This window comes from Ornithodoros turicata, chromosome 5, assembly GCF_037126465.1.
Source record: "Ornithodoros turicata isolate Travis chromosome 5, ASM3712646v1, whole genome shotgun sequence".
Lineage (NCBI taxonomy): Eukaryota > Metazoa > Arthropoda > Arachnida > Ixodida > Argasidae > Ornithodoros > Ornithodoros turicata.
Genome location: NC_088205.1, coordinates 44,497,318 through 44,525,251, shown reverse-complemented (window position 1 = coordinate 44,525,251; position 27,934 = coordinate 44,497,318). Strand labels below are relative to the sequence as shown.

Genomic DNA, 27,934 nt, shown 5'->3' with positions numbered 1-27,934 from the left:
CAGCCGTTTGAGGTGTGGAGGTGCGTGAGTAATGTGTCGCCGAAGATACCCAAGACTACGATTTGCATTAGAAAGAATGTTCGAGATGTGTGTGTTCCATGTTAGATCAGATGAGAAATGCACTCCAAGGTATTTGTAGTTAGTAACGGTTTCTACAGGTGATCCACTTATGATATATGTAGTGGGAGATGATCGTTGTTTTCGTGAAAACATCACATGTTTACATTTTGTGGGGTTAAGCGACATCTGCCAGGTTTCGCACCATTCGCCTATTTTATCCAAGTCTTTCTGTAAGGCTATATGGTCGGCTGTGGAATGGACTGTGCGATAGACGACGCAGTCATCTGCAAATAGGCAGATGTGCGATGGAACTGACTGTGGGAGATCATTAATATATATTAGAAACAACAAAGGTGCTGATACCGTACCCTGTGGGACACCAGAGGTGACATGCGCACATGAAGAGTAGTGGTTGTTAGCGTATACCGTCTGTGAGCGATCTGTTAAGAAGTTCTTAATCCATTGAAGTATAAGTGGGTGGAAGTGGAGCGCTGATAATTTTTTAAACAGCAATGAGTGTGATATCCTATCAAAGGCTTTTGATAGGTCGAGAAAAATAGCATCGCATTCAGTGTTGTTATCTAAAGCGAGGCTGATGTGATGCGTGAACGATGCAAGTTCGGTTTCGCAGGAAAAACCCTTTCGGAATCCGTGCTGATTGTGGAAGAAGAACTGGTTGTTTTCCTAGAACTGGATCACGTGTTTGTAGACGTGTTTCGACGGGACGCTTGTTAGTGAAACTGATCTTGAACGAATGGTGACGTGCGATGTCATTTTTGGAAAGCAGCAGACGAAGATAAGTGAGTTTTTCGGCAAATAAACATATTTTCCTTGACCATGTGCCGAGGTTTGCTTAATTCGAACGCCCGCTTAATTCGAATTTTTTTCGCCGTCCAGACAATTTCGAATTAACGAGGTTCTACTGTATACCTCTCCATAGAGGCCATTCCATTTCTGCACTTGATTTAACGAAGTGTCTTTGTGCGGCATGTCCTATTTAACGAAGGCTGCAGCACAAGAAGCCTGAAGAAACAGCATTGCACCATTGCATACAATATCATGTGCCTGTCCGCAAATGAGGGAGGAGGAGTGCTGCACAACATGTGAGGGAGAGAGCAGTAACGTCAACGTCACAGTGTGTTGTTATTGGTTGTTGAAGTTGTCTCATGGAATAACGTAATTGGCAGATCGGGCAACCATCTCATCCTAATCTCATCTCTTTTGCTATGGAAGCTATGCAGTCGCTCCCGTGTCACTTTCGTGTTTCAATCTGCTTCCTGTGGTCCTTTGTGATTAGTGCAGTCAGAAAACAAAGTTTTGTCAGTTGACGAGAAACTTGTGATAGTCTGTGCCATGTCCAAGGGCAGAAAGAAAACCGACTTTGCTATTTGCACGTTGCAAACATTCTGTGTTTGCATCAGAAAGGACGATTCAGGCAAAACGTATTGTTTTATACTCTCCTGAATGGCACTGTAACTACAGTGACGACGTTTTTCCTCAATAAAACATGCATGATATTCAAGAATAAGAGCGCCGTTCGTATTTTTGAAGCCTATCTCATGACAAAACAATATACGCTAGAATTGATTATGGGTTATGACAAAACAACCTGCTGCATGGGTCGGCCCTTGGACCATTTTTTCTCGACAAGTTTGAATTGTTCTATTTAAGGACCTAAAGTGTGGTCATGTTTAATTTTGTTATTTATTTATTTATTATACCTTAAAGGCCCATACGGGCATTACATAAGGGATGGGGACGAAATAATAGCATCACAGCATAGCAACAGTAGCGAAACAACAAAAGCGAATAACACACATACAAAGTATCAAAGGCACACAATGTAAACAAAATACACGGGAACGTGACAGACATATGACAGAGGTGTGTCATATGAGTAGATCGTACAGTCCTCTTTTAAACTCAATGGGGTTGGTGATTGTAACAAGAGATGAGGGTAAGGTGTTCCATTCGGAAATCGCGAATGGAATGAATGACTTGGAAAAACTCAACGTACGAGCTCTAGGGCAGATGATATAGCAAGGATGTTGAATTCGAGCTAGTCGACGATGAGGAGTAGACAAAGCAATGTCGACGAAAGGAACCTGTGAGTAATATAATCTGTGGAATAAAGACAGCCGTGCTATTTTTCTACGAACAACAAGAGGGGGATGCCAACATCCTGTTTTAAGGCTGTAATGCTAGTAAATCTAGAGTAATTAGAGGTTATGAACCTTACGGCCCTATTCTGAACTGCTTCAAGATCATTAATGTATGTTACTTGGTATGGGCTCCATATAGCGGCGGCATATTCAAGTTTATTAGCGGCATAACAAAGGTTTCGTAAGCTATTTGTTTACTTTGGGTGTACACCTCTTCAAATAACGCTTCAGAAAACCTAGAACTTTATTGGCGCCAGAGACTGTATTATGAATGTGAGTTTTCCAGTTCAAATCATGTGAAAGGTAAACCATGAGGTATTTGTACTGAGAGCCGGAACTGAGAATACTGTCACCAGTTTTGTATGAATAAGGATAAGGTGTGCGGCTCTGATGAAAGGGGACGTACTTGCATTTAGAGATATTCAGTGTCATCATCCACGTTTTGCACCAGGCTTGCAGTTTGTCAAGGTCGGATTGTAAGGTTGCGCCATCAGCATGAGTGTTTACAGTTTGACAGATGACACAGTCGTCTGCGTACAATCGTACAGAGGACAACATACCAGTATGTTAATCATTCACGTATATTAAAAACAAGAGTTCCAAGCACACTGCCTTGAGGAACGCCGGAGGTTACTTCAGATAAAGCGGAATTCGAACCATTCACACTAGTGAATTGAGTACGATTCATCAGAAAACTTTCGACCCAGGTTAAAAGACTTGGATCTATGTTGCACAATGATAGCTGATAAAGCAGCAGTTATATGGAGGTTAAACTGAACCTCCTGGTTCCTTTATGAACAGTGTGCTGCAGAGCATTCATATATATTAAGAAGTTTTCTTTGTACTATATAAATTGTTGGTTTGCAGCTGCTGGCCTTTCTGCATCTTCATCTTTTTGATAGTGCTCATATGTTTAACAATGGTTCTGCAAGCATATTCTGCTGGAGGTGCATGTTTCTTTCAAATGTCAAATAATTTACAAGAAATGTCGTTAATGTGCATTAGACACTCTGTCACCTGCATTAGTAGATGTGCTAGCGCTAGCCCATGCAGCAGCTTTACCTGTGACTAAATGTTAACCCGTGTTGGTGAAACCGGGCCTAAATTCTTGTGTTGAGGTGCTTGCCCTCCAAAGGTTACGGGCAGCACGGTACATTAATTGGTCCTTTGTTATATTTGGGAAAATTTCTTTGTTTATTGATATGACTTAGCAAGAAGGTGCTAATGCCAGGATTAGAACCTTGGCATTGTCACCTGTTTCCCTAATTACTATTTGAAATTCATTTTTTCCTGGGCATTGGAGGCTTGTGTGTTTGTGTTGTTCCTGGATGTAGCTCGCCTCAGCTAAATTTACAGTGCTTCTCTGCTCTATTTTCAGTGCAGAACGCACACATGTTTGTAGCTTACTCGTTGACCTGTCTTCTGTCTGCGGTTATTTATTTCGTAGTGCCCACCAACGGAAATAATCCTTATAACCAGTACGTAAGTATGCATTATGTAGCATACAGTGTGGTCACATGAATCATAAGAGGAGAGGTGGCAAAAAAAAGAAAGAAAAGACATTCAAAACAAAAAAAATCATGTGAACTCTGGAAGCCAAACACCCTGGTGGAAGCATATAGAAAAAGAAAAAGAATTCGAGGCAAGGTTAAGAAAAGGAATTGAGTGCTCCTGATCCCTCCTCCTGGCTATCGCGGCGCGACGCCCCACATTGAGCTGATGATCGGCAACCAGAGCATCGACCAGACTACCACACTGAAGTACTTAGGTGTATGGTATGACGACCGTTTGACCTGGGGACACCACGTTTATTACATCAGTAAGAGGGCCTCTGTTGCCTTAGGCTGTCTTCAACGGTGCGCTAGCGTCTGTGTGGGTATGCATCGGAATGCGTTGCTCTATGTATACAAATGTTACGTTCGCCCTATACTGGAGTATGGATGTGTCATCTTCTCCCATCTTCCCGACTACCGGCTGAGGAAATTGTTTATCTTAGAGAGGAAGGCAATACGCTTATGCTTGGGCCTTCCTAGGTTCACTGCCAACGATGCTTTGTATCTTGAGTCCCATGTCCTGCCGCTGAAGGATCGCTTCCCCCTGCTAACCGTGAACACACTATCATTGTTGCAGAATCCGCTTGCTTTAGAGCATAATGACTCTCTTAAATATATGCGATCCTGGATGTGTAGACGATGGCGGAAATCAAACATCCCTCAACTCCTCTTTGCTGAGCTTCTGCTGACTCCGTTGGACGTCTCGCTTGTAGACATTGCCCCACCTATGCCCCCGCCAGTGCCAATTTCCGTCCAGGTTCTCGATATATTTCGTCCCGGCGCGAAGCACACCTCCTTGAATCATCTCCAGACTGTGTTGAATTGCCATTTTTCTCGGTTCTCCGATCACCTCATCATCGCAACTGATGCATCTGTGTCGGATGAGCGGGCCGGTGTGGGCATTGTCATCCCACAACTTGACGCCTGTTTTCCTATCCGCTTGCCCAACTATACACCTGTTTACGAGAGCGAGTTCCTGGCAATGGTCCTCGCACTACTCAAAGTGCCCCCACTTTTCTGTAAGGCACTTCTCATATCCGATTCCTCATCTGCGGTATCGGCCTTGGACAGTCGCGATAGCTCGTTGTTCCCAGTCCTGGCCTCACTCGCCCCCTCTGACATATCACACCTCATTGTAACCTGGGTTCCAGGCCATTGTGGGCTCCTGCTCAACGAGGCTGGTGACACCCTGGCGAAGATGGCCCTGTCCGGCCCCGTGCTTCCTATCCTCCCGCCGGTTGCTGCCGTTGTCTGTGCCCGTTACAAACGCTATCTATCCCTTGCTCGGCCTCCTCCCCGCCTCGGCTATGAACACCTCTCTTTCGCTTGGAACCCGAGCTGTTGCCGCTCTCGACGTGCAGAAGTCTGTCTGACGCGTCTTCAGTGTCTTGCCCTCCCGCTTAACTTTTACCTCCATCGCAGTGGGGTGCAACCTTCCCCAGGGTGTCCTGAATGCGGTCACGACGAAACCCTCCAACATTTTGTTCTCGACTGTAGTACCTACCGCCGCCTTCGCCTACAGTCCCTCACCCTTCCACTGCTAAGGGTCAGCGTGCCTCTCTCATTATGCGCATTACTCTCGTTCGGTGCGTCCCATACCGGAAAATGGAATCCCGTCATCGCAGATAATCTCATTTCATTCGTTGCTGGCTCCAACCGGTTCTAGCCCTTAGTGTCACTGTCACACTCATATCATAATGAATTAGCCCTGGCCAATCTCCCCTGCGGATCACAGGCATCTTCCTGGGGAGAAGAAGAAGAAGGAATTAGGTTAAAAAGGTGCCAGCAATGGCATACCTTTGTGTATGTAACAAACTGGGGGCTATGGGGAAACTGCAACCTTGTCTGGTGGAGTGGGTCAAGTTGGGCGACCTGATGCCTGGCTTTATCAAGGCTGGGCAAAAAAGTGCTAGCTGGTGAATTACTGGGCCCATTTTCGTAAGAGTTGAGCACAAGACTCATACTCAACTTTTATGGAAATGGGCCCTGGTGCTCACCACGAGAACTCGCACGATTGCCACATTTTGGCCAAGTGAACGCAATAGCTCAGAGTCTGGCAAAGAAAGCTGCCAGGAAATGACCATGCAAATTCACCATCAGATACAAACAAAGCAATTCATACGAAATAATGGCTACAGTTCGAGGCAGAGATTGGAATTTGATGAGTGAATGAAGGGAGCCAGGGCTAATGTTCGGGTCACCAGATTGTTGCGGGGCGTGATGGAGAAAAGACAATAAATGCCAGCTCGTAGTCCAAGGGCCTTTAATCTTCGTGGGCACAATTAGGAATCAGTGTGTGCGACCACCACACGCGCAAGGAAGAACAGGCATTGTCGTCATCGGTGCTTCTACAAGTTCATGCAGATGCAATAATTTGAATTTTGAAGTAAAATAGGAGTTTCTGCGTAACATTATAACCTGACTCTAATATGACGATTTTTAAATTCTCGTATACGCTTTGGTCGGGTAGGTGGTAATTAACAAAAATAGGGGAGTGACGCTTGTTTTGAATATCGAACTTGTGTCTGCAGAACCTTTAGTGCATGGAGTTGCAGGATTCCCCAATGAATTGGACGTTGCACTTGTTTCATAACATTAGATAGCAAATATTGGAGGAATGAAAGGAGGAATTGGAGGTTGAATGAAAATTGAGAGCTAGTGCTGTGATCCAATAGAAGGGAAAGTGACATTGCATGTGTGGCACTGTGTGTTGCCACAGGGGTAGCATCCAGATCGCTACTGTGTTAAGCGGGAAGATGTGACAATGTTGTATAGATTATTAGGTCTGCTTAGTGGAACCAATTGGGCAGTTTGGAACATTTCCTTTAATATGTCATCCCCATGATAGACGTGTGTACAATGGTGAGTCAAGTTTAAGATGAGTGTAGAACCACGGCCACTTACGCACGTCACTTCACTTCTCCTCCAGCCTGCCGCCAGCACTGATATCCCTGTGACAGCTGAGTTTCGTTTTTGGAGCTGCGTTTAGATATTAAGTATGATTTCTTGCATTTAATACCTCCCAGGTAGCACAAAAAGTTGCAGCAACGTTATCTAAATGTCAGCTTGTAACATTGCTCAGATGTAGCTAATGTCCGCAACTTCAACGTTATCCGCAACGTTCATTTTCAACATTGCCGCAATATCAATTGTTAACGTCACATCTGTGTGAATGCATCTGTGATTTCTTGCAACACAAATTTTACATTTCAGTAATGTACGTGTGCAACATTACAGCAATGTATGCATTTATAGAATTTCCTCAACAACAACAACAACAACTTCATTTTAAGACTATGAATGGGGAGTTTAATTGCTGGAGGTGATACTCTATCCCATTGTTGGTGGTGATGTGGGGAATGGAATAATGAGCCCCTTCACAATAATGATCAAAGTCTGATTGTATCCAGACGGGTCAAAAGAGCTTTGAGCGCAGAGCGTTGGTGGGTTGGATTCGGCCAGGGACCAATCAATTTTGATAGGGAGAAAGTGCGAGAGTCCAGCTGACTAAGAGACCCAGAGAGTGCGGTTCGGGAAGGTTGGTAGTGTGGGCAATGAAGAATAATCTGTTCCAGATCCTCAAGAACACAGTAGTGACAGCATCTGGGAGAGTCAATGATTAGATACGATCTTCTGAGAGTGTCAACGATTAAATATGATCTTAGCTCCAGATCAAATCTTAATAAATCGTAGCTCCAGGTCAAATTAAAACATATTTCATTGCGAAGTTTTCAATTTTGCTTGCAATTTTGCTCACAAAAGACCTCTGTGTATGATGTCACGACCAGTTCGCCTTGCAGGTGGGTCATAGCAGCTGCCGTTCATGGCTGTGGTTAATATAGAATATTTTTGCTATTTGAATGATTTTCAACTTCATATTTCACAGGGTGAATGCTTTAGTACAGAGGAACAAATCGAAAATAATTGTAGGCTTGTCAAGTGTCCTTTCATGCTCCCTTTCATGCTCCTTTAATGTCATCCAGTGAAACGTGAATCTGCCATACGCTTCATGCATCCCGAGCACGGTCGTGGCTCCAGGTGATTGCCACCGAATTCTGAACATTCGTGTGAGGCCTACAGTTCGGTTACACTCCGGTTAAATATCGAAATTTTGTTGATGTTGAGCTCAACACCACTGTTCACCGTTTCACTGCGTGCACAGCCAATATCCGCGTCTCGAACGTGTTTTCTCTGTTTCGATTTGTGGTAGTGATCTTTTGGGTTGCTATACTTCGGAACTTCCAGTCATCAGTGATGCTTTAGATGAAATACCGTGCAGCCAAGCAGCACGAGCTAGAATACTGTAGCAAAGCATAGGATGCACAAAAGTGTCTGCGCACATGATAGTTCACTTTTGGTATATCAAAATGCATATACAGTTGACCCACGTTTATCCGGACTTCATTTATCCGGATCCTGCGCTATCCGGACAAAAAAGCATGGGGACGGATTTCTCCCCATGTACAAGGGGTGTTCAAGTCAAACCGGGACTTTCTGTCTTCTGAGTGCACAAATGGCTCGCGCTACTTCTTTTTCGTTATTTTCACACGCGACAGGCGTCCGCGTTCACCACGTGGCGGTTCAAAGTTTGTGCAAAACAGAAGACAAGCTGGACAAGATGGCCGACAACGACGTGAGCGCACACATCGAACAGCAAATTGTCATGAAGTTTCCCGTGAATGAAGGCGTAAAGTCATCTGAAATTCACAGAAGACTTCAGGCTACGTATGGCCACGATACAATTAGCCACAGCAAAGCGTTTGAGTGGTGCAAACTGTTATGAGACGGCTGTACACAAGTGCAGGACGATCCCGGTCGGGGCGCCTCAGAGCCCAGTGTCAGAGTTCCTGAGAACATCCAACTTGTGGAGCGTCTGATCCTCAAGGACCGACTGGTAACATGTGTCCATATCAATAGTGCATATAGTGCGACCAATAGTGCATATTACTGCCAGGTTCTCAGGGATGTGCATAAGGCGCTGAAGCAAAAGCGGCAAGGCTTCATCACCAAAGGAGTCCTTCTACAGGACAATGCACGCCCGCATACCGCGCGTCTCACGGCACACACCTTACAGGAACTTGGCTGGGAGATGCTGCCACATCCCCCTTACAGTCCAGACCTCGCCCCCAGCGATTTCATTCTCTTCGGGCTGCTGAAGGAATTCCTTGGTGGCCGCCACTTCAGCTGCGAAGAACGAGGTCAAGAATTCGGTCCGATCATGGCTGCTACGCGCCGGTAAGGATTTCTACGCTGCTGGCATCCAAGCCCTCGTGAAACGCTGGGACAAGTGCATTAGTGCAGCTGGAGATGACGTTGAAAAATAAATCTAATTTCTCGCCTGTAAGTTAATTTTACTTTGGCGAAAAATGAAAAGTCCCGGTTTGACTTGAACACCCCTCGTATTTCGCCCTCGTTTATCCGGACTTCAGCTTCCGAACTCGGACGAGAATTCCAGGGAACAGAAGTGACTAATACCCAACAATCGGCCTCAGTTATCCGGTCATTGTCCAGGAGTGACACTTGGCCCACATCTAGTCAAGCGAGGTCGAGAACTCTGGTCATGGCCTCCTTTTTGCTGACACAAAGACGGTGTTGCTAGGAAGAATTTTCTCCCTTTCGGACTTTGCAAGTTACACAAAAGTAGTCCACTGAGCAGTCTGGTCATTTCAGACTGAGAAGGTGTGCAACGAGGACCCCTGCGCTGCAATCACAGATGACGACATCGTCAGTGTCGTCGCTTCCGATAGTGTTCAAGAAGAATCTGATGATGAAAGCGTGGATGCACCAGCTGTGACGCTAGAAAATGCGCGAGCGGCACTGAGAACAGCGCTATTATTTTTCGTGCAACAGATCAATATTTCGCAAGTCAATGAATGCCATTAGCAAAGATTTGTAAGAACTGGATGCGTGTATTAGAATGAAACAGGTGACAATGGATAGTTTTCTGTGTAATGGTCAATAAAGACGGTTTTCACTTATCCGGTTCCCCTGCTATCCGGACATTTTCACAGGAAACGAAGCCGTCTGGATAAACGCGGGTCGACTGTATAACTATTCAGAAAAAACAGTCATCAAATTATTATAAGACACTCCGGAAGTCTGGTCCTTCACGCTTTTATTTCGCTTAAAAGCTGTTGAGAGAGAGTATGGCGTCCACTTGAGTAGGGTTGAGGGCTGTCCTCTTCTCGTGGAGAATATGCTCAGCCTTAGAAAAAGACCTTTTACTAGGCATGCTCGATGCTGGAATACTCTATTGAAGCGCAGCAGCCTCTGCTAAGGAAGGAGAAACTTTCTCGTAGCCTACCATGACACACACACACTACCATGAATGGTGGTAGCGCGGGTACCTGCATGACTTGCGGGGAAAACGTGGGTATACTCTCGTCCCGCATCAAGTGGAGTTTTCTACCCGCAAATCCGAAAATTGCAATGGTATACGTGGGTAACCGTGGGTATACCCACACCTGCACAGACCTCTAATGATAAGCACAGCCAGACTGCATCATCGAGGAGTGCGGCTTTACAGCGCTAATGAATGAGGCTGTTCCAAACAGGAACTCGGAACCGGCCATTTCGGTGTGGACGTTTCGGTGAACGGACACTTCGGTGCGCATTCTTTTGGGTGAGGCAAAGCGAAAGAAAAATCACAGCAGAGACTATTTTTACCGTTCCTTATTCACCATGCCTTCAAAATTTAGCAAGCTTTCGCAGATGCTTTTCATTGATGCGTGCCTTTACTAGAGAAATATCATGTTGTTTAGCCTACGTTACTGTGTCCTTCCGTGAACTTATCTCATTGAAAAAGTGTTTCGAATGCAGTGGCAGACAAATGGTCACAAAGTACTTTACGTGTCTGTTGTTCTCACAAGTTATGTGTCGTGTCTGGTGACAATATAATAGAAAAAATGTTTGTCGCAGGAGATCATACTGTGTTGTTGTTGTCGTGCACTGAAATGTACTAGACCCACAGGCAAGATGGTATGACGTCACGACTGAGAACACAGTGAAACCAACACGACAAATGCGGAAGGCATTGCCAGTTCAAGAAGAGAGCACTTACTACCCTTTATTTTCCCTCTTGACAACCTGTCAGCTGAGATGTGCCCATCAGTAAACCTTCTGAACATGTCATTGCACTTTTCTTCGATTCTTCACCAGCGCTTACAATGCCAACGCAGGTGTTCAGTGTCCATGAAGGATTTTTCAAGTTGTTTTTGCAGTTTTCAGTTTGCCTAATGTGAACAGCACATTGTTTCTTCGTCAAAATAATTTGACTGTACATGTGCAGATAAGGGTGTATGCCTTGTGTTAAGCCAATACATTAGTCAGGGTTTGCACAGGACCTTGAAACACTTGGAAGCCCTTCAATCTGAAAGTCCATATTTCGAGGCCTTGGAAGTCCCTTGAAGACCCTTAAATTCTGGGAGTACTTCTCCACCATAACTGTCATTTACGACATTTAACAAAGAATGCCACAGCTTCAAGTACTCTCTGTCTGCTTCCTAAACTAGTCATTTCTTATAGATGTGTTCACCTATCAGACGAAATGTAGACTGGCGTTGCTTCTCATCTGGCCACACGGAGAACTCTGAGAGCGTCAGGTACTGCCCGATAGCATTTCTTGTGCTTGTTGTCTGCCAACTCTTCCAACAAATTTAAAAGCGATAAAACCCCAGTGCTGGGTAAAAAGGACGAAATACAGAACAATTAAAACACACAACGACTACACTGAACTGCCAAGCAAAGCATCGTTTTGGAAGGCAAACAGAAGAGGTAGTAAATGAGTTAAAATCTAAGCAATGTCAGCCTCTTTTGACAGACAATGCATTTAAGGAAACAGGAAAACAAGCAATATATGCAAAATGATAAGACTTTTGTATTAGTAACAGGTTGACCCAGTACAGGAATGAAAGCAAAGGCCAAGAAATTGTTTGAAGAAGTGGGATTACAGAGTTGCATTACTTCTTTAAAAAAGCTTGTTTAAAAAAATGGACCACTGACATTCTCCCCCCAGCCATGCTGAGCAGAGATGATCCAGCGCTCGCTTTCCGCATGCCTTGCCATACCTCTCGTCAAGATGCCGCATTAGTTCAACGAATGCGCCTCGATGTGGCTTTTACAGCACAGTGGCGTTACCGCTTGAGACAAGTTGACTCTCCCCAATGCAGTCACTGCGGTGCCGTAGAAGATCTAGAGCACCTTCTTCTCCATTGCCCACACTACCAACCTTCCTGAACCGTACTCTCCGGATCCCTTAACGAGCTGGCCTCTCGCCCCCTCTTCCTCACAAAATTGCTTGGTCCCTGGCCACATCCAGCCCGCCAATGCTCTGCCCTCAAAGCTCTCTTCACCTTTCTGGATCCCATAGGACTTTGATTGTTATTGTGAAGGGCCTCATTATTTCATTCCCCCGCATCACCACCAGCAATGGGGTAGAGTATCGCCCCTGACGATGAAACTCCTCAGTCATCATCTCACAATAAAGTTGTTGTTAAAAAACATGCAAGGGATTCATTTGGAAGCTTTCTTTACTGTAAAATTACATAAGGAGGGTTCTCCTCTCCAAACAATAGTATCAGAGAAGGGAACCTGGCAAGTTAGTGCAGTAAGTTCTTTCCTACAAAAAAAAAAAGGAAGATTCTAAAGGAAGTCAAAAACTCAATGAGCGTTATTGAGTTGCTTAGGGGATTAAGGCATGAGAAAATTAAATTTTTCTCGTTAAATGTAGTAGATCTATTATAATATCCCAACCGAGGAAATGTTTAAATGTGTTGGAAGGGAAATAGAGCAGTTTGGAACGGTACAATTTATAAGTGAAGAAGGATGTTCTGTCGAAAGTTTCTTGGAACTATTGAAATTACGTTTTGATTCAACAATAACTGAGGTCAATAAGAAAATATATATACAGAATAAGGGAGTTTGTATAGGATTTAAAGGGACGGTCTCGTACAGCCGGGGCGATTCTGAAACTTAGCCAAAACTGGTTTCACGAGTACTGTACACATACAACCGTCAAAATTTAATTCGGAATAACCAAGTCGTTTTTGAGGAATTTGTCGAAACGTGCCGTAAGAGCAGACGACGAAAGCTGCGCCTCTCTCATGCATACTCACGTATGAAATCTGCCTGCGGGTGCGTCGTCGTTGTCATGGTAATTGTAACTTGCAGAAGCACCTTGGTTTGAGTAAACCCCTTTGCTCTCGAAATGGGCACACTTAGGCATATACCTCCGCTAGCGGAGAATGTAGTCCGAGCATTGACTGTGGGGTCTCCCATAGTGTGGCGCACAATCGGATACGTGGAAGCTAAGTCACATGTTTTCTTTCTGCGGGTATTTAATACGGTTTTTAAATAAACACGCGCTCCTTCTCCATGTACGTCGTCAGCGACAGTTCATTTCGAAGAATGATCAGTGTACAACGGGGAGTGTAATACAAGCACGCGTAATATATTTTTGGTCGGAGCTGTAATGCGACCGCGCGCAGTTTGTAACAGTGATGAGGAAGGGTTTATTCACTGACGTCACCTCGCTGCCATACTGTAGGTCCCTCGAAGTTATGTTCCTGCATTTGTTCGCTGCCATATGCTGTTTGGATGACTGTTAACGTTAAAACCGTGGAAATTACTTGGATATGCTCCAAATCACACAGCAACTTTGAAATACCAAATATATGGTGAGTGCGAAATGGGTGACGGCTTGGATGGGACCTACAATATGATGCCGATGGCAGCACATCTGCCTGCTTGCGACTGTGGCGGTCTCCTACGGATGCAGTTATTGCATTCCCCCCCCCCCCCCCCCCCCCCGTTAGCTTTGAGGGTCTTTGCATTCTGATTTCCGATTTCGAACCGATTACCATCTGAAGCCTTTTGCTCCGACAATGCCTTCTCATTAGCAGTGGAATGCCAGTGCACCTAATTAGAGCAATTTATAGCTACAGCATGTGAGTACCGCAGGAATGTCGCTTTTGTACGCCCTGATATCTGTCCTGTATTCACTCCTGCATGGGCCCTTCGGGCCTGCAGTATCGTTGAAATAAAATAAATAAATAAATTTCAGTGCAGTCAATCACTATCCTTGTGTCTGGAAAGCATTCAAAACATTTAGGAAGATTTTACCTAACAGCACAACGGGAAGGAAAGTGTGTTTGAGCACTCAGTTCTTTATCCAGGAACTTTACCCAAGTGGTAAATATTCTGCTGAATGTTGCTTCCGATATTTGAAAATTTCTGGCAATTTCTGGAATTGGCATTGCAGTCCTGAGCCTGACAAGTACCATTAAACATTCATCTCGAAGGCTCACACTTCTGGGTCGTCCTTTGCCTCCATCTTCTTTTCTCGGTCCCATCTGCCAGTAAGGCATTTTCTTTGCATTGCCTTCCACGTGCTTGAAAATCGCATCAAAAAGTTCTTTGTTGTGGAGACGTGATGACAAATTCCTGCTTTCTTCTTCTAAAGCTTGGATACGCATTTTCAGGAGCTGATTTTCTGTACTGAGGTTGCTTTGGTTGCAGTGGGTCTTGGTTTCCTTCAGAGTTATGACTTGTGGTAGCAAGGTTAGTGCTTCCGCAGCTACCACCTCTAGCTCCGTGTGCGCTAAATGTTGGTCAAGGAGACATTGGTAATTATTATAAAAAGTAAATGTTAACAACGTAGCGTTCATGTGGCAGGTGGGTTATGTTAATTTCAGCCAATTAATCCATCCGTAGTTACAAACATTTCCGACACTTGTAACCACGGATGGATCTAGTCCTGAGGCAATTCCCTTCAGACTTCCTTACCGGTTCGCTGGATTTCTACCAGTCCTTGTACAACAGTTTGTCATGGGCTATCCAACTTAATTAGCTGACTGACACGTCGAGAGTACTATTGCTGTTGTCGGGGTGAGTTATCCTATTTTGCATGAAGGAATGAAGTAGGAATGATTTATTTCCAAGCAAAGAAATAAGATAACTCAACCCAGCATAAGCAACATTGCTTTCAACATGTAAGCCTGCTTAATTATCCAAGCGATTAAGCTGGGTAACCCATGAGAGGTGGCGTGCTCCCTATTCGGAATATTTTTAAGAAAGCTGGCAAATTGTCATGGTTTATGAACTATTACAATAAAATTACTAACAGCCTGTGTTGGCTGCTTACCACCATTATTGAAGATTGAAGACCAACACAGTAGTATGTAGACTGATGTAATGACCAGACTTACTGCTGCTCTGTATTGCCGCTTCTGTGCTGGCTTGGCAGATGTCAGTGCTTTTGGAACCTGCAGTATCTTCAGTATCAATCAAAATGAAATGATTGGTAGGTGAATGACTGCCACGAATGTTCTAAGATCTCAAATGTGGATGAACGGACACAACAGACACTACAACTGCTCACCTGAGGTCTCACAGTCCATATCTATCTCGCTGCTGGCATGGGTAACTGTGCCTGTCTGTTTGCGATCTTCCTCACGGGCACCGCTCGGGAAAACAGCGAAGTCAGGTGAATCTAAACGAAAAATAGGCTGTTTCTTTCTTTTTTGTTTTTCGTTTGCGCTAATCAACGAAAATATGCCAGCAATTATGTTAGCATGCTACATCGAATGCACCAACCCTTCTCCAAGGAAAACAACATACTTTCATCTTGCTTGTTTCGGTAGCGTCTTTCTGAGCGTTGAAGCCTCAGGATGGCGTCCCTTCTTTGCTGGAGAGACTTTTTATCATCGCAGTTAGCAGCACATGGTACGTAGTCAACGTGCCTGGGTGACCGGCTTGGTTGGCCTATTAAACGATACGCGGACGCCCGTGAAGCCGGTGTCTTTTGACAAACAACGTATTGTAACATACCTGTCACGAAGTGTCGGTGACATATTCTTGAATATGCAGTCGGTGTCCACCGCTTGCCACATTCATCCACTCTTTTAGTGGCGTTTATCCACGCTTGACGCATCTGCGGATCGCGTTTTCTCGACGGGAAGCGAAAAAAACCCTTAACACCCCTTGCGTTGCACCCTGGCATAGCGCAAGTTGACGGCATGATTCGGTTGTTCACGGTTCCAGTGCATTAACATGCTGCGCACACGGTTCAGGTAGTACTTTCGACCAGAGAGTCGAACCGAACCCGAACCCGAACCGAAAACCGTTATTAACCGTTATTTTCGGCCGAACCGGAACTGAACCGAACCGAAAGAGTCGACGCCATCTTGGAGCTGAACCGGAACTAAACCGGTAAAAAAATACCGGTTAGCGGTTCAAATAACGGTTCACACGGAATTAAGTACGAAACTTAGGATGTTGTGCATGAAGACAAAAACTATTTTTCGTATTTTTTCTTCATTTACTAGCTCCGTAGACTTCCTGTTGCTTGCCGAAAAAGTCGGATGGCGTAACTTCGCCAATAATCCTGGCGGTTACCGTGGTACAGGGAGCTTCCCAATGAAGACTACTGAGGGATGCTCCCATGTTTTCTGTGGTGGGTAGTCCCCTTGGACTACCCAAATCTTAGAGCAAGAGGGTTAGCACGCCTCTCCCTCTCCTGTGCCACCATCATCTCTCCCCTCCCTCTTTCACTCTCCCCTCTTTTCCCTCCCCTGGGTGCACCGAGCCGCTACTTCAGAGCAGGCTGACCGCACCTTCCCCCTACATCAACCCCCCCCCCCCCCCCCGAAAAAGTCGTGCCCTGCAACAATGATCTGGATTTTCTCGAGTCACGAAATAGCAACAGACAGTAACTACAAACGGTTAGGACTACGTCTAAGACAAACACATGAATATGTATAAGAATTAGGGATCAATGACAGTTTTGGGTAGTAGTCAATAAGTGACATATATTATAATAATATACTAATCAAACTCAGCTATACACGGGGCGTCCACCCTGGTAGCAGAAATGATCGCTGGCACATAGCACCGTCAATGGGTAACTGACACTGTCCTATGACGTTTGTCACAAACAGGCGCTGTATTGTAAGGTCAGTCCGTCTGTAACACAAACCTGTCAGTTTTTTCTTTGACAGCGCCATGTCTTCGAGATCATCTCTACCGTTATCGCAGGCATCCTGTATATAAATGCGAACACGCGGACCAAGCGACGGATATGTCGTTGGCTGTGCGACCGTACCTTTCGGTCTTTCAAACTCTCTCTTTTTCGTTTGTTTTTTCTTTTTGTTTTGTCTTCTTCTGTGCTTTCTTTTGTGCAGTGCTATGCAAAAGCAAACTACCTGAACTCAGCTACAGCATGTGCCCGTGTGTACGATGCTGCAGGATAATTCCAAACGTATGTGTGTGAACTTACTGAAGCCCCTTACAAAGTAAAGGGACAGGCATCCTCATGCGGGTTAGAATGAAAAGAACATACCAATATGGTTAGAACATACCAATATATACCAAGAACATGCCAATATCTACCGACATGGAATCACTGCGACGGTCAATGATGATAGGATAACGCGCCTTTTAGACGAAGACCCCGGGGCTCAGAATCGCAAATAACAACGACAAAGGTGGTAACTGAAAACTGTTATGACTACTAATCATGGGCGTACTGAGAGGGGGGCACGAGAGGGGGGGGGGGCGTGGCCCTCCTCGAACTCCAAGGTCGCTGCGAAAATAGTTCACTCTTTAGTCATAGGTCGTAATGATTATTCTCAGTTGTCATAATAGGGACCTCTGAACACCCACACAGTGCACAGCGTCCGCTTCCAGAAAATGATGTGCTACGGGGTGGGGGTTTGCATTCTTGCCCCCCGTAGAAGCGCATTGTCCCCCCCTTGAAAAAAATCATGGGAACGCCCATGCTACTAATGTATAAGGCATCCACATGAATGTATATAAGAATTAGGCATCAATGACAGTTTTGAGTAGCATTCATGAAGTTACATGTTCAGCATACATGAAGTTACAGTTTCATAATAATATACTAATCAGCCACCCTGCTGCTGAAATGGCCCACGGTGGCCACCTTAGCTGCTGGAATGATCACTGAGATACAGCTCTGTCAAAGAGAAACTGACACTCTCTTTCCTACAACGTTCGTGTTACAAACAGTGCTTCATTGTAAGATGTAACATCATAGGAGAGCTGTCAGTTTTTTTTTTTTTTCTTTCGCAGCGCTATGTGTTTATGTTATAGATCATTTCTGAAGTTGAACCGTGGGCATCCTATATATAAATGCGAATACGCAGATCAACCGATGTATATGTCGTCGTCTGCGACCTTCGGTCTTTTAAATTTTATCTTCTTCGCCCTTCTTTTTTCTTCTTCTGTTCTGTTATGAGTAATGCATTGCGAATGCAAACTACCTGAGCTCAGCTCCTTTCAATAAATATATATCCCCCCCCCCGCGCTCAGCTCTAGCACGTATCCGTGTGTACAGCGCTGCAGCATAATTCCCAACGTGTGCGTGTGTGAACTTACATAAGCCCCTTATACGCTATAGCCACACTACAAACTTAATGAAACGGAATGCCGGTAAGTTCACCTCCTCACCAACCATAATCTTGCGTGTCGTCGTTCTCTCCCCCGGCTTGTTGAAAACAGGGGCGTGTTGAAAAAATGTCAGACGCGAAAGAAATGTGCGTGTGAAAAGGCGTCATTCGGGATGATGGTTGGTTAGGAGGTGAAGTTACTGCCATTCCGTTTAATGCATTACGTTTGCTGCGTGCCTAGGGTACTAGAAAGTAAAGCACCAGCCGCCCTCATTCTACTGAGATTGAAAAGAACATGCCAAGCTGGCTTTCTTTGTGGATTTGAAATAAACGAAGCAGCAACGACCATACTGACATAGTATTTAAAAATCGCCGATGGGTCGGAAATGAGTGGAACTCTCTGTTTTCATTTGCTCTGTCTTTGTTCCACAGACACAATAACGTGTCTTTTACACACATAAAGACCCCGAGCTCACAATCGCATCATTCCAATCCAACTACCATGAAGCGTCGTTAGCTGATTAACCTGTATTTGCGATTCTGACTGGAAATGAATAATTTCAATTACTTAAATGACTTAGGCCAAGGTAGCAGGCCTGGTTGACTGTTATTCCTGGTGAGATTCTACGAACTACTCGGTGGGAGAGTAACCCCGGCGACATGAGCTACGTGCGGGGAAAGTCAACCCATACCAGTAATTCATCGCTATGCTCCTCTTGTAGCCGCTACTAATCTTGTCTTTCATATTGCACGAACTCTTTCAAACTCCTGAAAGACCACTGACGCCTTCCTGCCCACTTCAAGCACTGTAACACACACACGGAAGCTTGCTTTAACCTGCCTGTTGTGCTTCATTCGCACCCGTGGCCCCTGAACCGGTTCGTGAACGGAACCGCTTGGAAAGAACTGGTTTGAACCATTATAATTGCCTTCTGGAGCTGAACCGGAACCGAACCCTAATCGCCGAACCTAAACCCGAACCGGACCGTTAAACGTTTCGGTTCGACTCTCTGCTTTCGACCAGCAGCATGCGTTTAAGTTTAGCGCCATACTCGTACACCCTGCTCCTTCCGTGCTGGCTGCCCTCCAGATTGTTTCTCTGGTTTCCCCATCACGCCGCTGGGTGGCAGCACCCTTTGTGCATGAGCACAAGATATTTTTGAAAAAGGCGCATTACCAAGGGCCCGAAACTCGCCAGTTCCTTTGCGGGATAAAGTGAGGCGCTTCATGCGTTTCACGTCATCGGACGTCAGAAAACGTCATAAATTGAACGTCATGGAGACATCCGGTGGCTAGTGATTACTGATTGGTTCCCATGAGGATGAATTCGTTTTCTGAGCGATGATTGGCCGTTTTCAAATTTGATCGCGGGCGCTCGAACAGGCGACAGCGCGGCGGCTGTGCCGGTTGGAACCGGCGTCCACGGAGTCGACGGCTCGACGGCGTCCGTTTCGGACGGCTCGTGTTGTGTAGCGGTTGTGTTGGACTATGAGTTCTGATTTTTCCTGTTTAAAAACGCAAGCTGTATCATGTGAGTGTCCTCGAACAGTAACAGCTGCCAGGGAAGATGCCTGCGCAAGATTTGTGCTCTGCTTCTTGGTGTAGAAAGTATTCGAGCGCCCGAACGCCTCGTACCCGATACCTGGTCAACGACTGCCGAGAGGTAAGTCATTTGTCGTTGCTTGTTGCCTTACAACAGCGCATTCACTTCGTGTATTGTGAATAAGTTGCTTAACAGTTACCGGAATACGCGGTGACCGGGACAGACAGCGTAGCTTTGGAGATATGATGGTAGACTATATTTCTTTTCGTGAAACAATATCATCTAAACGTTATGATTAAATACCCGTTCACGTCGTACTGTATAAAGGTATGACGCTACTGGGTAGTTTCATTTTAAATCGAACAACGTGTGAAAGTCGTATTTTTTAATTCGCCCAGAAAAAATATATGTTAGAGGACAGCTCAAACGACGCAAATTGCGCCACGTGCGACGCTCGTGCGTGTAGTAGTTTCCGCGTAGGAGAGGGGGAAAGTCTGATGCTGCTTGAGCACGCTTTCTTCTGGACCGACTTTGACGGGATCTAGCACCGCTAAGTTTATGTCTACGAACTGGAGGTTTTTTGTGATTATAGGCTGCACCATAGACAATGCCGACAGTGACCTACAAAACTCTGAGAGCCACAGATTTTCTGTTAAAAAATGCCAAACTTGGCGTAAACGTTCAAAAAGGCCAAACTTTGTTACCAATTTGCTTCATGACGGAACCTCTCAGAACATCGAGCTTAGTGCCATTCGATAGGATATTGAAAGACCTTTTGTGCTGTATAAAATTCATTTTCTCAGCCCAGTTGTTTCTGTGTTATTAGCTTGAGAATCACACATGGTAGGCGAAAATTGCCAATGTTGCATCTCAGTTTTCTCAAAAATGCCATCTTCGATTTCCTTGATTATTTTTCAAAAGGTGGCGTCATGTCTCTACTTTAGACGCCAAGTGAGACAATCTTTTATTTTTGCCTGAGAGACGCGCAGCGATTTTTTTTGTCAGGCAAGGTGCACGAGGCTGCGGCCTTGCGCGCCCCACCCACGAGCACGAGACCTTCAACCTCTTCTTTGCTACAAGTGTCCCGCTGACGAAGAAATCAATGACCACACTGCCTGAGCTTGTTGTAGTGTCCCCAGAGCATCACTTTACGTTTACCCAATGGTCTCTCAGTTCCGTCAGGCTCATTCAAACCGTGGGAGAGTACATGAGTTGCCTGTGCGCCCTTGACGAGAAGCCCCAGTTCGACGAACATGCCGACAAAGCAGTGAGAAGAAACGAAGCGCTTCGTAGAGATCTTTATCCACTGGTAACATCTTAGCTTTTGTTTCAGGTTGCCGCCAGTCCCCCAGGAAGTGTGAAGGTCACATCCTTTTCATTGGTAAAAGAACGAAAAACGGAAGTTTCGAAAAACGTAAAATGTGCCCATTGCGAGACCCCTGCAGGTGGTGGCTGCCACCATTGGATTAGCATCATCCGATAGCTTTACACATGTCCTTTCACATGATATAAAGTGAATGGGTTCAAGCGCATGGATGCCAGAAGGACTACTGAAGACCACACCGAGGGTTTAAGGTACCTACGGCTACCGGAAATGAGGGATTTTAGTTGTGCGTTGTTCTGTCGGAAACTTTGATTCCCACGGTGACACTGACACATCTCGGTGAGGGCGAACGTGTTATACTTTAGAGCAGCAACTGTCATCACAGCGGTCTTACGGGTTTTGTACCACTCGTCGTGGTTCCGAAATAACGCTACGGAGCATAAAACTAATTAAAGAGAGCATGCACACCTTCGGAACTATCACTAAGAGGCGACTGCAACCACGCGACCACAAGTTTGTATTCTCAGATGTTGTAACTTTCTGTCCCCTGTGGCCGTAGTTCTGCCTTCTTAATATTAACTCGCACAACAGCCTCATAGCGTGCGTATGTGCATTGCATCAAGCACATGTGCGGGAGAATAGTGAATATGCGCACGTGCGTATACGCACACGACTCCCATGAAAGTGCGTAATAGCAAGTTCAAGTCGCCCACGAAAGTATTGCCCAGCGTCTCCAAAGGAAAAAATAAACATACGTACCATAAGTGCAAAATAAGTACATAATGCAACATCTGGGCATTAAATTACAAAGCGAAGACTACGAAGCAAAACGCGCTCGTAAACATACGAAGAGCGCCTTTGTGTGGAAAAATCGCTCCGCGGAAAGGTAGACCTACGTCTCAATCAAAAAGAGAAAAGGTACTTTACCAGCAGCGCAAAGGACCGGCATAATTCTGCCCCTGTGGAATAAATCGTGAAAGATATTCCGGCTTTTTAGAAATAATTAAGATCGAACATGCAAAATTTTCGCGTACCACTCGTGGTTTTGCGATACTAGGCGGACAAAGAATGCGCTTGAACCCAGTCACTTTATATCATGTGAAAGGTCATGTCTAAAGCTATCGGATGATGCTAATCCAATGGTGGCAGCCACCACCTGCAGGGGTCTCGCAATGGGCACATTTTACGTTTTTCGAAACTTTCGGTTTTCGTTCTTTTACCAATGAATGTGGATGTGCCTTTCACACTGCCTGGGGGACTGGAGGCAACGTGAAATAAAAGCTAAGATGTTACCAGTGGATAAAGATCTCTACGAGGCGCTTCGTTTCTTCTCACTGCTTCGTCGGTATGTTCGTCGAACCGGGGCTTCTGGTCAAGGGCGCACAGGCAACTCATGTACTCTCCCACGGTTTGAATGAGCCTGACGGAACTGAGAGACCATTGGGTAAACGTAAAGTGATGCTCTGGGGACACTACAACAAGCTCAGGCACTGTGGTCATTGATTTCTTCGTCAGCGGGACACTTGTAGCAAAGAAGAGGTTGAAGGTCTCGTGCTCGTGGGTGGGGCAGCCTCGTGCACCTTGCCTGACAAAAAAAATCGCTGCGCGTCTCTCAGGCAAAAATAAAAGATTGTCTCACTTGGCGTCTAAAGTAGAGACATGACGCCACCTTTTGAAAAATAATCAAGGAAATCGAAGATGGCATTTTTGAGAAAACTGAGATGCAACATTGGCAATTTTCGCCTACCATGTGTGATTCCCAAGCTAATAACGCAGAAACAACTGGGCTGAGAAAATGAATTTTATACAGCACAAGAGGTCTTTTAATGTCCTATCGGATGGCACTAAGCTCGATGTTCTCAGATGTTCCGTCATGAAGAAAATTGGTAACAAAGTTTGGGCTTTTTGAACGTTTACGCCAAGTTTGGCATTTTTTAACAGAAAATCTGTGGCTCTCAGAGTTCTGTGGGTGGCTGTCGATAGTGTCTATTGTGCAGCCTATAATCACAAAAATCCTCCAGTTCCTAGGCATAAAGTCAGCGGTGCTAGATCCCGTCAAAGTCGGTCCAGAAGAAAGCGCGCCCAAGCAGCCTCCGGCTTTCCCCCTCTCCTACGCGGAAACTACTACACGCACGAGCATCGCACGTTGCGCGATTTGCGTCGTTTGAACTGTCCTCTAACATATATTTTTTCTGGGCGAATTAAAAAATACGACTTTCATACGTTGTTCGATTTAAAATGAAACTACCCTACTGTAAGTCTGATTCTTGGTGATTTCGCTCGACAAGTTTCGTACGACGCGTTCACTTAGTAGCTGTTCTGTACGTAGCGCCAAAGCCAAGATTGTCAGGCTAATCGGTCGGAATATATCATTGTGAAGTAGCGCAATAAAAGGTATTTTTTATACTAAGGTCGCTCATCACACCCCATGGCTGCGAGCTTCTCACAACCCTACCACCGCTCTTAATTTTCGCGTTCAATAGCACCTTTATTCTTTCTATTTACATTGCAACTTTCACATGCATAACCGTATATCTGATACCATTTTTTTTTCATCTTGCAGCCACTGAGCTCCAGTTCCCAGTAGCAGTCCTTGCCAGAGGCAGTCCGACATTATCAAGCTTCTTCAAGCAAATTCTGGAGCAATATTAATGTCATCCTGTGTACGTCTTGCTTGCATAACCGTATGTTGCACAATAAAATACTTCATGTGACAAAAAACCAAGGCTCTGTCGTATTCCTGTAACTCTCACTGCATTCCGACAAACGCGAACCAAAAAAACGTGCATGGAAGAAAAAAAAGGAACAACAAAAGAAGACGGGAAGCAGAGCAGAGAGGAGGAAAGTAGTGAGAGAGAAACGGATGACACGTCATTTACGTCATTCGCGACATAATCAAAAAAGAAAAAAAAATACGGTGGCTAGTCCTCAGTCATTGGTCGAGCTCCGGAGGTCACGTGAGTTTTTAGCTACAATAGATTTCTACTACAGCTTCGCGCCCCTGGCATTACCGTCTAAGGATTCATTTACTGTCGCATTTACATGGTGATACTCACACAAGTCTGCTTTAATTCACGAGGAAGCAATAGGAATACCGCCGAAAAAGCGTGTAAAGCTGACGGCAGTGAATCTGCAAATGCAGCATCGGAATCTTTGTATGCAGTACACACCGGGAGAGAAGAGCCTCCGTGCAATTTCTTGGCGGCATTGGACGGACGATACGGTTTTAACGTCAGCCGAACACATTTGAATCAGGAAGTACGTGAATAAATATAGAATTACAGAAAAAAATAAAGTAATAGAATGGGCGGCATTTCCTTCTACTCGCCTCACCATTGTTTCGTGCCTAATTGAGATTTGAGAATGCCTTTATTCGCCATGTAACTTACTCTATTCCACCCGCAGTGTTAGGTATGTAGTTGAATTTTAAATACTTTCTTTGGTATGATCAAATCAAAGTCGGTGCACTGTTTTGCTCTATAATCCTACCTGAGGGGCTGGGAACGTTGACATTTTTTTCGGGGACGTTTTTTCCTACACCCCTCTTACACGGGCCGCTCGTCTACCCCCCCCCCCCCCCCCGAGAATGCTGGCTGACGATAATCCCTTTACGAGCAGCTAAGTAAGCTTTTGTTCTGGTCACCAAGGCCATGCTTTAAGTCAGCTGTCCATGAAAGTAAAGAGGAGAGAGGGAGCACTACGGTGCGCGTGCGCGCCGCATGGTCGGCGGATGGATACGGTCAAAATGTTCCGCGAGGTTTTTCCTGTGCTACGGCTAGAGGGCTACACAGAATGACGAGGTTTACGGGGCTAGGGTTGCCACCAGGCCTGCATTATACCGGCAGGGCCGGTTATTTGCTCGCTCTGCCGGTTGCCGGTAGGAAGGTGATACCGGCAGCCTTTTGCCGGTATTTGTGGCTCAACACCTTTCATAGGGGTTTTTACGGAGTTTTCCTTTCAACATTCCATTACAGCTTGAATAAATCTGGAGCACAGACCCAACTCCGTAGCCACCAGTCGTTTTCTTAGTTATTCATTATTATTATCGTTTTTGTCTTGAGTGAGTACGCTCGTTCTTTCTTTCTCGCTCTCTGTATACTCTTCACACCTCACCCACTTTCCCTTTCCCGCGAACATTTCCTCCTTTCCCTCTATTCTACCTCCTCTCCCTCAGCCGGTATTTTGCACTCCGAAAGGTGGCAACCATATACGGGGCTTTGAGACGGTATTTATCCGTACTCACATTTCATGCTTTTTTTATAAAAACGGAAAGTGGTAGACATATAAATTTGATGTCTATCGATTCCTGAAATATTTCCAGAGAAAGTAAATGGAAAGTTTTTTTCGAAATGGCTTAGAAAAACCTGGTCAAAGAGTGAGGAGAAAAATTTTGTATTTTTTTCGCATTCGTGACGTCGCTGTAAAATACATACGACATGTATGATAAATCTAGTAGCGTACTTCTCTTCATCTCGTCTTCCTCTTTATGATGAAACCACCCGCGTCAAAATCTGCGCAGCGGCTACCGAGAAAAAACATAAAAACTGTTCCATAGGAAATACATTAGGACGAAGAGCTGGTAGGGCATACCAGCTCTTCGTCCCAATGTATTTCCTATGGAACAGTTTTGATGCTTTCTCTCGGTAACCGCCGCGCAGATTTTGACGCGGGTGGTCTCATCATAAAGAGGAAGACGAGATGAAATTATTTACGCTACAGGATTTCTCATATATGTCGTACGTATTTTACGGCGACGTCACGAATGCGAAAAAAAATACACAATTTTTCTCCTCCCTCTTTGAACAGGTTTTATTAAACTTCTATAGACATTTCGAAAAAAACTTTCCATCAGGGAAGGATAACGGACGTATTTTGGTTACCGTTTCCATTTTCGTTACTGCTATATTTTCGTTTCCGTTATCCGTTTCTGATACCGGCCTTTCAATTTCGTTTCCGTTTCGTTTCCGTTACTGTTTCCGGTAATGGAATCGTTGTTACAGAGCTGCGGGAGGACAGCCTGTCCGGCTCTATCAGCGCCCTGCTTTCCCCAAGTGTAGCTTAGGTGTCACGAGTACACACTACACAAGTAATTTTACGTCGTTGGGATGCGCACATGTTGCAAGATAAAAAAATATACATGTAAAAACATGTTTTCAGTCTTCAATCACTCGGAGTCCAGCAGCTCAAGACGGGCTTAACTTTAATCCAATGTCGCGTTCATAAGCGGACGCGCTCAATAGTAAATAATACTGCCATGGCCACAGTGAAAAGAAAAAAAAGTACAAGATAAGTAACTAAAAATCATAGGGTGGCATCCTCACGCTGTGAAGGAGTATAGTCATGTGTTGATGTCATGGAGGTATGAGGACTGGGGCGTGGTAAGTGAGGGATGCACCCTCGATATCCAACTTGCGCTTTCTTCCCATGTCTCGAGTAGTATTTAGAGCATTACAGGGATGGAGTCATCAAAATACAATAGCAAAAAATGAAAAGTCACTCAAATGTCATCGCATAACAGGAATAGCCATTACCCGAATTCAATACCCGACGATAAATTCGTTTCCGTTTCTGTTTCCGGTAATGGAGGACCGTGGTATGCGTTTTCGTTTGCGTTATCGTTACCATCTCCAATTTCGGTAATATACCGTTTCTGTTTCCGTTACCGTTACCCTTCCCTGCTTTCCATTTACTTTCTCTGGAAATATTTCAGGAATCGATAGACATCAAATTTATATGTCTACCACTTTCCGTTTTTATAAAAAAAGCATGAAACGTGAGTAGGGATAAATACCGTCTCAAAGCCCCGTAAACCGCGTTATTCTGTGTCGCCCTCTAGCACAGGAAAAACCGCGCGGAACATTTTGACCGTATCCATCCGCCGACCATGTGCTCCCTCTCTCCGCTCTCTCCTCTTTACTTTCATGGACAGCGGACTTAGGGCATGGCCTTGGAGACCAGAACAAAAGCTTACTTAGCTGCTCGTAAAGGGATTATCGTCAGCCAGCATTGTCGGGGGGGGGGGGGGGGGGGGGCGTTGGGTAGACGAGCCAGCATTGTCGCGGCCCTAAGAGACCACTCTTCTTTTTTCGGTGAGATGAGTTTATTAGCTTGACATGAAACGTCAATTTGCTCGATTTTGCCGTTTCGGGTTTGTGCTTACTCAGTCAACTGTCTCATAAGGCTAACGAGAATCTCTCGTATTTACGGTTAGTAGAAGGCCGACTTCACAAACATTCCAGTAACGTTCAACAGGACTGCCCTGTAATGTTCGTAATGTTGAAACAGCCAGCAAGCGGATTACACACAGATAAATGTTTCTTACGGACATTTCGGTGCACGGACATCTCGGTGCACGGGCAACAGTGAAGAAAAAGACGAAGAGGGTGTTGGGGCTGTGTCGATACGCCTCGTGCACAGACTAAAGGTGGCGCTTTGCGTGGCCACGTAGCGGTGGGAATGCGAACTTTTTGTGTGAGTCGTCCGATATCGGAACCAGTCAAAAGTGTATGTGGCGGGCGTCATGCAGATCAAAAATGTGTGAATCGGTTGTGTAATTTTGCCGGTTTCAATCTCTTTAAACTGCGAACGACTAATTTCTGTCCTCAGCGGTCAATAAGGCATTAGACCATATGCAGAAGCAGGTTTGTCAGCGTTATTACAGTTTTTTTAGCTTTTCTTCCTGCGCACCGCACTTGCGTGTGTTTTCTTTCATACCTTTTACAGTAATTTTGCAAAGGTTGCACCCACACCAAAAGGATGCAGAAGTCTCATTACCTGAGCGGGACAAAGCGACAAGCTCCAAGCTAGTTGGAAGTTCATGTCTGAATTGAAAGCATACATCACGAACGATATACGGTCTGATTACGGCAATCAATTAGGATCATTGG

At 45.2% G+C, this 27,934-nt stretch overlaps 1 protein-coding gene and 1 long non-coding RNA gene across 2 annotated transcripts in view; one reads left to right on the top strand and one right to left on the bottom strand.

Annotated features, from left to right (window-relative positions):
- Positions 1-27,934, top strand: part of LOC135394418 (GTPase-activating protein skywalker-like) — a 282,666-nt gene that overhangs the window by 17,960 nt on the left and 236,772 nt on the right. The gene's annotated exons all lie outside the window — the stretch shown is intronic.
- On the bottom strand, positions 14,202-15,851 carry LOC135395618 (uncharacterized). The gene is made up of 4 exons (XR_010423217.1): positions 15,392-15,851; positions 15,153-15,263; positions 14,980-15,036; positions 14,202-14,372 (listed from the first exon to the last, which is right to left on the bottom strand). It is a non-coding gene; the product is annotated as an uncharacterized LOC135395618 (long non-coding RNA).